We start from the raw sequence: 12,925 nt of genomic DNA, 5'->3' as shown, positions 1-12,925 counted from the left end.
AATCTGGTATAAATTGGGTTTGTTGTTTGCTTTTGAGACAAAGTCTGGCTAAGTCACCTGGGCTAGAGTGCAGTCACTGCAACCTCCACCTCCCAGGTTCAAGTGATTCTCCTGCCTTAGCCTCCTGAGAGCCAGGATTACAGGCCCGTGCCACCACACCTGGCTGATTTTTGTATTTTTAGTGGAGACTGGGTTTCACCATGTTGTCCAGGGTAGTTTTGAACTCCTAAGTTCAGGTGATCCACCCGCTTTGGCCTCCCAAAATGCTGGTGTTGTAGAATTTTTCCTTAGTTCAGCTAAAGATGGGGTCCTTGTCTGTCCCACAGCTGCAAAAATTTAGGCTCGCAGATGGTTTGAAGGATGAGTAAAGCAGGGTTTTATTGGATAAAGAGGAAGAAAAGGGGGAAACAGGGACTCTGGCTAGGTCAGAGTCTTGTTAGAGCACTTCTCACATGCTATTCAAATCCCAGTTTCCACACAGGAAGAGGAGGGGCCAGTCTCCTCCCTGCTGCAAAGTGAACTTCCCAAGGCTCCACCTCAGTGGGCAGACTGACTGGAGTTTCTCTGAGGACCCCCTCCCACCTAGCTATCTCACTTCCCCCTCTAAAGAAGTACATCTGGCCGGACGCGGTGGCTCACGTCTGTAATCCCAGCACTTTGGGAGGCTGAGGCGGGCAGATCACCTGAGGTCGGGAGTTCAAGACCAGCCTGACCAACATGGAGAAAGCCTGTCTCTACTAAAGATACAAAATTAGCTGGGCGTGGTGGCGCATGCCTGTAATCCCAGCTGCTCAGGTGGCTGAGGCAGGAGAATCACTTGAACCCGGAAGGCCGAGGTTGCAGTGAGCCAAGATCATGCCATTGCACTCCAATCTGGGCAACAAGAGCGAAAGTGTCTCAAAAAAAAAAAAAAAGTACATCTAACTGTCCTTAGATTAAGGATAAAGACGAAGACCAATCTTAACTGCCTCCTGCTGACAGGGGGCACTGTTTTCCGGCAAACAGAAGTCAGAGCTACCTCAGAGGCCTATGTAAGGGTTCCCAGCAGAAGGTGCCATTGTCAGAAGCTCCAGTTGCATGACTGGAGTTTGATGGCCTGAAGGCAAGAAACAAGAGTAGGGGTAAGGACAGCTCAAAAATCCCTAGGCCTTTTACCAGTTTGCACAGGGAGAGGGAAGCCAAAAACCCAACTGGAAAAAAAAAAATGTACCTTTTTGCTGGCATGTTGGGCTTCTGGGTTCCCTTCCCCTAAGTCCAATCCTAAGACAACCAGTTTAAGCTTGGCAAATTAACTCTTTCAGGTTGGAGGATGCATCTCAGGGGAGCATAGTATGAAAACACAATTACCTATTAGTGAAAAGAGAACAGAGGAGGAGAAAGGAAAAGAAGGAGTTTTTAAAGGAGTCCCAGAGGTTCAGTATGCATTCGAATGAGGTATAGACTGAAGATGAATGGCTACCCATCTAGAAAGAGGGAAGCAGGTTTCTCTGGTTCCCTTCTCTTCCTAGCAGGTACCCAGGGTACGTGAGGGAGAGAGGGAAGAGCATCCTATTCCCATCTTCCATCCTTGCATCTCCAAGTCCCTGCGACCTTGACAGGTGCCGCCATGGGTGTCAAAATGACTTGCACCCATGAAGCAGGGGGCTCTAGGGGGCGAGAATCATCTGCTCCTACCCATATATACCCTGTCTCCCCTGTTGTCAGTAGCGTTTGAGTTGCCTAGACCTAATTTACATCATGGATACTAACGCGGCCTTTATCCATGAAATAGGAAGCTTGGACTTGGCTTAATCAACAGGAATCAGCCATGCTCACCTGCACTGTGCCTTTTAACCTCTGTTGTCATCTGCCTCTGGATCCCTTAGATCCAGTTTTCTTTCCCAGGACTTTGACTTGAAGCTTGAAATTGAGTATGGGACAAAAATGTGTCATGAGGGGGCGGTGCATAGACTCCTTATCATAAGCTGAATGCTAAGGTGAAACTGTGGAATTGAGTCCTCCTCCAACAAGGGAGAGAAAAGGATGTCTTGTGACACACCCAGATAACTGGTAGCTATAGTTATGTTTGTTAGGATTTGGGTGCATAGTGCCTGGCTTTTGTTAGCTCCCTTGGTTTTACTTTCCCAAAATGAAAGCTCCAAGTGATGGGCATCCTATTTATCCTCATCACCTGGCAGGATTTGTAGGATAATTGCCTAGAACCAGAATATTGATCCGGATTTCTACATTACCATCCCTCTTGTCTTTTCTGAGTTGCAGCTGGAGACTGCTGGTTGGTTCACAGGAACAAGCAGGGCTAGTCTAACATGTAGGCGAAAACTTAAAAACTACTGAGTTTAGAATTTAGTGACAAATGTATGATAAGTTTGGGAACATAATTACTTTCTCTCCAGTCCTCATTTTTGTTAAAAAAAAAAAAATTATGATAGGACTGAGTGGTTTGCAAAATAGATTTTAATCTTATACTTGGCCTGATTATTTGCATAAAGTGCTGCAATAATAATTACTTCTACATAGGCCTTTTGGATTAGCTTTGATGGAACTCTGTTCCCCAAGGGATCTCAGATAAGACCTTTAAAGCTGAACCCAACCATGGGTTTGTATTCTCAAACACCTGTGAGTTGGGTGATTCTGTCCTCTTAAGGTCTCGAGATAAACTTGGAGTTCCTAGACCTGTTAGAAAGTGACATTCTTTACTGACCACAGGTCAGGAATCCTGTACAGGGACTGCATAGGCAAGGGTATGAGGCCAGTTTCCCCACTGGGCTTTTATTGGTTCTGCAAGTTGAGATTGACCTCTTAAAGGAAAGCATACCCATCGAGTGATAAAATGACCAGTTTCTCCAATTGGGTCGTTTTGCAAAAGAAAATGGATTCTTACTGCACTGATGCAAACAATTATATTGCCGTATGAATACTCACAGATAGTTTCCAAATTTTAGAGGAAGCAGGCAGAGGAAAACAAACATACTCCAAATTTTGTTCATAGGAGCATACCTTACTCAATTATTAAAGGCCTTAAATAGTTCAAAATGGCTGGGTGCGGAGGTTCACTCCTGTAATCCCAGCACTTTGGGAAGCCAAGGCAGGCAGATCACCTGAGGTCAGGAGCTCAAGACCAGCCTGACCAACATGGTGAAACCTCATCTTTACTAAAAATACAAAAAATCAGTAAGGCATGGTGGTGGGTGCCTGTAATCCCAACTATTTAGGAGGCTGAGGCAGGAGAATCGTTTGAACCCAGGAGGTGGAGGTTGCAGTGAGCCAAGATAGTGCCATTGCACTCCAGCCTGGGTGACAAGAGCAAAATTCCATTTCAAAAAAAAAAAAAGAAAAGAAAAAAGTTTCCTTGACTCTGAAAAACAAAACAAGGATCAGCAATATTCCAAGCAAATTTCAAAAAGGTTGCTTCAGCTGAGTTCTGTCCATTTAGTTAACTCTTGTTTTGCTTGATATTTGTGAACATTTCAGCTTTATGAGTCCTATACATTTTCCTTTATTCCAATGTTATAATCTCTAAAGTTATGGGAAGCCTATATTTGAGAGCACCTGTTAAAGTTCTATAGCTCATCACGGCCGGGTGTGGTGGCTCATGCCTATAATCCTAGCACTTTGGGAGGCTGAGATGGGCAGATTACTTGAGGTCAGGAGTTCAAGACCAGCCTGGCCAACATGGTGAAACCCCATCTCTACTAAAAAATAAAAATAAATAAATAAATAAAGTTCTATAGCTCATTATAAACCATCTTTGAAAAGGATTAAAACAAGACAACAATTATCTGTGAATAGCAAAATGTCCAGGGTAGTTAGTTAGAAATACGATTGACAAAGAAGTTTGGTTATCTCCATGGTTTACAATAACTTAAGATAAAAACCTTAATTATGATTGATAGTATGTACTCAGATATTAGAATTTTAGAAATTCCATACAATTTGAAACATGTATTAGCATTATTCACCAAGATACAACCTAAAGAAGATTGAGCATATTTTGGCAATTCCATGTACCTAAACCTGTCAGACAATCCTGTTTACCTCTCTTTTCTGGACACGTCAGGGGCCCTCTGAAGTATTCGAAAAGCCAGGTGCCAGGAAAGACAATTGTGAAGCTGAAGTTTGATTTCGGGAAGGCTGTTAAATGTTTGAGGTTTAAAACACTTGATATTATGGAATAGAATTCCACATTTCCGGGCTTGGCATGGTCACTCACATCTGCAATCCTAACACTTGGGGAGGCCAAGGTGGGTGGATCATCTGAGGTCAGGAGTTTGAGACCTGCCTGGCCAACATGGTAAAACAATGTCTCTACTAAAAATACAAAAATTAGCCAGGTGTGGAGGTATGTGACTGTAGTCTCAGCTATAAAGGAGACTGAGGCAGGAGAATCACTTGAGCCAGGGAGGTGGAGGTTGCAGTGAGCCAGGATTGCACCACTGCACTCCAGCCTGGGCAACAGAGCAAGACTCTGTCTCAAAGAAAAAAAAAAGAATTCCAGATTACCATAAGTTATTTATTTTGCCAAAATCATGACTTAGAAATTTTAAAGAAGCAAAAATCTTGTATCACCCTTTACAAATTTTGCCAAAGAGCAGATTAGCACCTTAGGAAAACCTTGTTATTTTATTTTTTGAGATGGAATCTCGCTCAGTCACCCAGGCTGGAGTGCAGTGGCAGTTTGTAACCTTAAAACACTTAGCAAATCTTGTATCTGACCTGCATTTTACCAAATCTTTAGGACTGTTTTTATTTCTCAAAGATTAAAGTCATGTGAACTAAAAGGTACTACAGCGTTTATCTTCCCTTTAAAACGTATTTGACCCAAACCCTTGTATTCCTTTAAGCCAAATTAATTAGATCTCTTTTTACAGACATTATGCACAACACACACACTGAGAGGCAGAATACCCAGTCATTGGGAGTCTCCCTTTAAGAGACAGGGCTAGGAAAACATGCAGATATCAAACCAGAAAGAAACTTGTTCCCTAAAGCAGGATTGCTAAACAAAGCCTTGCCACCGGAGTTACAAGCCTTGCCCTCAGGATGTAAAATAAGATGGAGGCTTGATTTCACAACCAAAACTTTGCAAAGAATACAATGAGAGTTGGGGCCTGGCCTAGTAAAACCGTCTTCTCAAATGGGGGAAAAATTTTAAAGGTTAACTGCTGATTGGTGGAGAACAGGAAAGATGAAAGGTTTAAACATGCCTGGGAAATAACCTCTTATTCTTATACAACTTGTTCCTCCAACAGGAGAAAAGCTTAATTACTGTCCAATGGAGAAGAGCCCCTTGGGAAAGGGAAGGTTCCAGTGGCACATGGTGGAAAATGCCAGCCATCTGGCTGTGCTGGAACCTTGGGCCATGCATCCCAGCCCTGGCAAGGAGGGGAGAGTCGTGGGGAGCTGCTGTTCACTGGTCAGTCCTGAAAAAGGAAGGAAAAGGCCATGAAAAGGTGCAGGAGTGATGGGGGGCTGGGGACATGGTTTCTCCCACCCTCAGAAGTCTAAGGATGAAAGGCTTAGAAACAACAGTGAAAGGTTTGGAGTCCCCATTTCACTCACTGCTTTTTGAGGCCCCACATTGGGTGCCAAAAAATGTTGCAGGACTTTTCCTTCATTCAGCTAAAGACGGGGTCCTTGTTCGTCCCACGGCCACAAAAAATTAGGCTCGCAGACAGTTTGAAGGGTGAGTAAAGCAGGGTTTTATTGGGTGAAAATGAAGAAAAGGGGGAAACAGGGACTCTTGCTAGGACAGAGTCCCTGCTAGAGTGCTTCCCACCTGCAGCTTGAGTCTCAGCTTCCATACAGGAAGAGGAGGAGCCAGGCTCCTCCCTGCTACAAACATCATGAACTTCCTAAGTCTCCACCTGAGTGGACAGCCTGGTTGGAGTTTCTCCAGGGACCCTCCTCCACCTGGCTATCTCATTGGGATTACAGGCATGAGCCACCGTACCTACCTGGGACAAATTGTTAATGAAAAAGAATATATGGAGAAATAAATTATTCTAGGGCTGGGCCAGAGAAAATATTAAATGAGCCATAAGCATCTTCCAGATGCTTACAGAGGCTTATAGAAAGCAAGGAAGTACTCAGAAAATTAAAGGATGGGAGTACATCAAAGAACACAGGACCCAAACTGAAAGAGCTCTCAATGGCCAAAGCTGGGTAATCTGAGCAAAAAAAAATAAAGTAGAGCAGGCTCAGTGGCTCACACATGTAATCCCAGCACTTTGGGAGGCTAAGGCAGGCAAATCGATGGAGCCTGCAAATTCCAGACCAGCTTGGGCAGCACAGTGAAATGCTTTCTCTACAAAAAATACAAAAATTAGCTGGGCGTGGAGGTTGAGGTGGGAGGATTGCTTGAGCTGAGGAGGCGTAAGTTGTAGTGAGCCAAGATTGCACCACTGCACTCCAGCCTGGGCAACAGACCAAGACCCTGTGACAAAAATAAAATAAGGCTGGGTACAGCGGCTCATGCCTGTAATCCCAGCACTTTGGGAGGCCGAGGCAGGCAGATCACCTGAGGTCAGGAGTTTGAGATCAGCCTGGCCAACATGGTGAAACCCCGTCTCTACTAAAACTACAAAAAATTAGCCAGACGTGGTGGTAGTCGCCTGTAATCCCAGCTACTTGGGAGGCTGAGGCAGGAGAATTGCTTGAACCCGGGAGGTGGAGATTGCAGTGAGCCAAGATCACGCCATTGCATTCCAGCCTGGGTGACAAGCAAAACTCCATCTCAAAAATTAATTAATTAATTAATTAATTAAATAAAACAAAAGTAGCATTGGATTATACTCAACATATATAGTGAATAACAAGGCATCTAGACTGATATAAATGAGTAAATAACCATATAAATGGGAATAAAGGGACAAATTTTTCTTACTGAAGCATTCCAAATAGTATATGCAGATAACCCCCACTCCTGAAGATGGAACTTATTCACTCTTTCCCCTCTTTACTCCTCCTCACCTGGAGTGTGGGTTGAACTTAGTGACGTCGAAAGAATAAAGCATGTATAAGAAACAATTGGGCCAGGTGCGTTGGCTTATGCCTGTAATTCCAGCACTTTGGGATGCTGAGGCAGGCAGATCACTTGAGGTCAGGAGTTAAATACCAGCCTTGCCAACATGGTGAAACCCCATCTCTAATGAAAATACAAAAAAATCAGCTGGGCGTGGTGGCAGGTGCCTCTAGTCCCAGCTACTTGGGAGGCTGAGGCCCAAGACTTATTTGACCCCAGGAGGTGGAGGTGGAGGTAGCAGTAAGCCGAGATTGCACCACTGCACTCCAGCCTCGGCAACAGAGCGAGACTCTGTCTCAAAAAAAAAAAGAAAGAAAAAAAAAGAAAAATTGCAGTGGAGAAATCTGAAGAACAGATTTCTCAACTAAGTGATCAAAGCTAATATTACCAGTGGCAAATCATGTTGATGGCATCCCGTTTGTGATAGGATATGGTGAGAAGAGCACTTCCCCTCTGTGGTATTCTTCCCCAAAATCTTTAACTCCAGTCTAATCACAAGAGAACTATCAGACAAAAACACATTGAGGGACATTCTACAAAATAACTGACTTCTTGAAACTGACAAAATGTCATGAAAAACAAGCGAAAACTGTCATAGACCAGAGGAGATGAAAGAGACATGACAATGTATGCCATTTGCTATCCAGGATTGGATCCTGGAACCAAATATTAGTAACAAAAATTAGTGGGAAAAAAAAAACTAGTGAAATTTTAGTAAAGTCTGGAATTTAGTTAATAGCAATATATCAACACTAGTTTTTTGGTTTTGACAAATGTACTATCGTAATATAAGATGCCAACATTAGGGGAAACTAGTTGGAGTATATATAGGAACTCTGTACTACACTTGAATCTTTTCTGTAAATTTAAAATTATTCCAGAATAAAAATTTTATGTTAAGAAGCAAGTATTGTTTAATAACAATAACATTAAGAAAGAACTGAAAGCAAAGAATTCTAAAATAAGGAGACCCATAATTTTCCATGCAAATTCTGGAAAATAGTCAGGATAATGTGGAGGTGAGCAAGTTTTTAGGAGGCTAATCACAGTCCCCAGATTATGAGTTTGTGATAATATATTTTCAGTCCTCATTCCTGAAGAAGTTGAGAATTTTCCTAAGGTTACCTGCCCAGGCAAGTCAGGTGAACAGCTATCTTATGATAGTCTCTAAGCGTTTTTGTTTTTGCTTTTTTTAAAAAACAATTTGAGATAGGGTCTCTGTCATCCAGGTTGGAGTGCAGTGGCTCGATCAAGGCTCCCTGCAGCTGAGACCTCCTGGGCTCAAGCCATCCTCCCACCTTAGCCTCTTAAGTAAACTCTAAGTTTTGATAAAACCTTATGCTTCCTCACATGAGCTTCTGGTCTTCTAAGAGCCACAGCTTGCTTTATTCTACCTATAATGGATTCCCATTGTCCTTAGAATAACATTTTTTTCCCTTTTTTTTTAGAAAGGGTCTTACTCCATTGTTTAGGCTAAACACAAACTCCTGGCTCAAGTGATTCTCCAATCTCAGCAACCCAAATAGCTGAAACGACAGAAGATAAAACATAAATCCCTTAGTTGTTTGCCAGGAATCTCTAGGCCAAGCTCTACTCTTGCCATAGCTCCCTTATACTCTATGCTCCAGTCATCTTGATCCTTAGGAGCCTTCATATTCTTACCAGAATACTGTCCCCTTCATTACTGTCTCCATTCCACCTGGTTATATCTGACATCATTTTTTTCATGTTTTGGCATAATGGCACTACCTCAAAGAGGTGAATTGGCTAGCCTAAGGTAATCACAATAGACTCAAGCCTGCTGTAGAGGTCAGTGATCTTGCCTTCTGGTCAAAAATGTTTCATTACCAACTTGGGCAACATGGCAAGACAGCATCTCTACCAAAAATCTCTTTAAAAATTAGTCAGGTGTGGTGGCATGTGCTTGTCATCCCAGCTACTCAGGAGGCTGAGGCAGGAGCATCACTTGAGCCCAGGAGTTCAAGGTTGCAGTGAGCTATGATCATGCCACTGTGCTTCAGCCCAGGCAACAGAGCAAGACCCTGTCTCTAAAGTAAATAAATAAAATTTAAAAGTGTGTTTTAACAGTTCTCTTTCTTATTAAATTACATTATGAATGGAATTCCAAATAAATGGTTGGGGTTGAGGGGGAGCAGCATTTTTTTTGAAATAGAGTCTTACTCTGTCACCCAGGCCGGAATGCAGTGGTATGATCTCAGCTCATTGCAAGCTCCGCCTCTCAGATTCTGCCATTCTCCTACCTCAGCCTGCCAAGTAGCTGGGACTACAAGCATCCGCCATCACGCCTGGCTAATTTTTTGTATTTTTAGTAGAGATGGGATTTCACCGTGTTTAGCCGGGATGCTCTCGATCTCCTGACCTTGTGATCTGCCCACCTTGGCCTCCCAAAGTTGGGAGAACAGTATTTTAATCACCCTAACAAACTATTTTCATTTAAGTCTTGCCTTCTTATCTATTTGCACATATAAATTTTACAAAATTATAATCACAGTGCTGATCAACTTTTTTTTTCAAACTCCAGTACACACCAGAGGATCAATTTATATTCTGCTTTATTTTTTGTGCACATATTGTTAAGCATTGTCCATGTTGTTACATAGATTAGGTATCTATTCATGGTTTTTTTATTTTTAATTTTTTCTGGAGAATGGGGTTATCACCATATTGCCCAGGCAAGTCTCGAACTCCTAGGCTCAAGCTATCCTCCCACCTTTGCCTCCCTGAGTGCTAGTGTTACAGGCATGAGCCACTGCATCTGTTCTATTTATTTTTATCATTCATATCTCATGTATTCATCTATATTTACTTTGAACTTATAATGAATTAAGTACTGGGCAAGATACTGTCATGCCAAAACAGAAATCTTTGTATCTTTGCTCTAGGGGAGTTTATATCTAGTCTACATTAATCAGCTAATTTGCCTTGCATCTTTTTTTCTTTTTCTTTTTTTTTTTTTTTTTTTGGAGTGCAGTGGCACACTCTCCACTCACTGCAACCTCCACCTCCCGGGTTCAAGTGATTCTTCTGCCTCAGCCTCTAGAGTAGCTGGGACTACAAGGCATCTGCCACTACACCCACTAATTTTTGTATTTTTAGTAGAGGTGGGGTTTCTCCATGTTGGCCAGGCTGGTCTTGAACTCTTGACCTCAAGTGATCTGCCCACCTCAGCCTCCAAAGTGCTGGGATTACAGGCATGAGCCACCATGTCTGGGCCCTTCCATCTTTTATTAATATTACTCTTAAATATGATAGTCTATATTAATACAATTATATAGTCTCCTTTGCTCTATAAATTACACCAGGTAGCCTCTTTTTTTCAAAATAGTCCTACCTATAAATTGCATTTACTCTTTTATAGTTTCTCCTCATTTAAACTTTCCCTAAAAAATCTCATGTTTTCCTGATCTTGCAGGATACAGTAAAGTTTCTCTTCAAAGGTTTAGCCTGCTAACTTCCTGGTTCTTTGTTCCCAAACTTAACTTTCTTGTTCTACATGCCTCCTCGCCCCTAGTTACTGTAAACAGCCTACACCCCTCCCGTCAGCTCTAATCAATAACTCACATCTGTTTCCTTGGTTACCTGCACCCATTCTTTGCCTGATACTGCACGTCTCACATGCTTCACCACTGTACCTCATGTCCCCCTTCCCTTCCATATTTACAAAGATATTTGAAAGTAGCCAATTGGGTCAGCTCAGATTGTGTGGTCTGACCCCAGCCTGTTGTGGAGTGACACAGAGGTAAGGACTATGCGCCAGAGATAAAAACCCCCTGCTCTCCTTTGTTCTGTGTGCTCTTGCAATCTTGATTGATGCAAGTGGCACCCTTCTGCAGAAGTAAATTGCCTTGCTGAGAAAACTTTTGCCTGAATGCTGGTTTCACTTTGTGGCACCCAGCATTTATTTCTAGAGCATTTTTATATCCAACCATCTTAAATGCTGAACATTCACTAGAGACTCCCAAAACTTAATCTTCTCTAAAATCATTGCAAGTTTTGAAGACACCTCAAATATAATTTTTTCCAAAAAGAACTTATCTCCCTCCACAAATAAAGGGATCTTCTTCTATATTCTATGTTAACTAATGGCATCATTATGTACCCAATTGTTCATAATGTTTTGCTTAAGTAAAAACTTAAATTTACCTATGAATCTCTCCTCATTTCTTATCACATCTCTACGTAGTGGGCCTCATTACTTCAACATTTTAAATATCTCAATTTTATCTCTTTATCTACATTCTCATTGTATTCCTTCAGTTTCTACTCATCTCTTCTGTATGCTTGCAGTAGCCCTTTAACTGTTTTTTGCCTTCTCCATTGTGATTTTTCAGTCTTTATCCTAACTGGTTTTTGCCTTCTCCATTGTGATTTTTCAGTCTTTATCCTTCTCTACTGACAAGAATTCTTTTTTTAAAAGTCAACCTTAGGCCAGGTGTGGTGATTCATACATGTAACCACAGCACTTTGGAAGGCCAAGGTGGGTGGATCATTTGAGGCCAGGAGTTCGAGACCAGCCTGGGCAACATGGTGAAAACTAGTCTCTACAGAAGTACAAAAGTTAGAAAGTCTCGGCCGGTTATGGTGGCTCATGCCTGTAATCCTAGCACTGTGGGAGGCTGAGGCCGGCAGATCCCTTGAGGTCAGGAGTTCAAAACCAGCCTGGCCAACATAGTGAAACCACATCTCTACTAAAAATACAAAAAAATTAGCTGGGCATACTGGTGGGCACCTGTAACCCCAGCTATTCGGGAGGCTGAGACAGGAGAATTGCTTGAACCCAGGAGGCCGAGGTTGCAGTGAACTGAGGTTGCACCACTGGACTCCAGTCTGGGAGTTCAGACCAAGGCTCCATCTCCAAAAAAAAAAAAAAAAAATATATATATATATATATATAGTCTCATAACCTTGTCTCAAAATAAATAAGTTAATTTTTAAAAACCCCAACCTGGGCACTGCTTACGGAGGTGGCAGTCATCTCCTCCTCAGAATCATGTTTGCCCTCAGATCCCTTGTGAAGCCCAAGATTGTCGAAAAGAGAACCAAGAAGTTTATCTGGCACCAGTCTGACCGATACGTCAAAATGAAGCCTAACTGGCGGAAACCCAGAGGTACTGACAACGGGGTTCATAGAAGGTTCAAGGGCCAGATCTTGATGCCCAACATTGGTTATGGCAGAAACAAAAAGCACAAAGCACATGCTGCCCAGTGGCTTCTGGAAGTTCCTGTTCCACAACATCAAGGAGCTGAAAGTGCTGCTGATGTGCAACAAATCTTACTGTGCTGAGATCGCTCACAGTGTTTCCTCCAAGAACCACAAAGCCATAGTGGAAAGAGCTGCCCAGCTGGCCATCAGAGTCACCAACCACAATGCCAGGCTGCGCAGCAAAGAAAATGAGTAGACAGCTCATATGCACGTTTTGTATTTAAATAAAAATGTAAAAACTGCCAAAAAAAAAAAAAACCGTAGTCAAATGGTCTTCTTCTAAACACACGATTTCTTGTTTATCTGACACTATCAATTCATCATATTATCATCATTTTAAACATATATTGAACATATAATATATGCCAGATATTCTTCTAAGTACTTTATATTATTTAATCTTTGCATCAGCCCTTTTGAAGCAGCATTTTTCATTCCAATTTTACAAATGCAAAAACCAGGGCAGAGAGAGGTTAAATAATTTGCCCAAGATCAGTAATTTGGCAGAGCCAGGTAGTTTGACTCTAGAGTCTTTGTTCTTAACATTACCTTACAGCTACCTTTCACAAATATATTAATTCCAGGCCTCTTAGTGTGGCTTATAGTATTATTCCCAATTCAATCTGAAATCCATCTCCCCATTCATTAATTACTTATTAAGTACCAAGTATAGTTGATAT

The 12,925-nt window shown here is 42.1% G+C and overlaps 1 pseudogene; it reads left to right on the top strand.

The window, feature by feature from the left end:
- Nucleotides 1–12,032: 12,032 nt before the first annotated feature.
- On the top strand, nucleotides 12,033–12,503 carry LOC117077259 (annotated as a pseudogene).
- Nucleotides 12,504–12,925: the final 422 nt, after the last annotated feature.

This window comes from Trachypithecus francoisi, unplaced genomic scaffold (assembly GCF_009764315.1).
Source record: "Trachypithecus francoisi isolate TF-2019V2 unplaced genomic scaffold, Tfra_2.0 Lachesis_group0, whole genome shotgun sequence".
NCBI lineage: Eukaryota > Metazoa > Chordata > Mammalia > Primates > Cercopithecidae > Trachypithecus > Trachypithecus francoisi.
The sequence above is the reverse complement of the archived record's forward strand: the minus strand, read 5'-3'. Positions and strand labels throughout refer to the sequence as shown.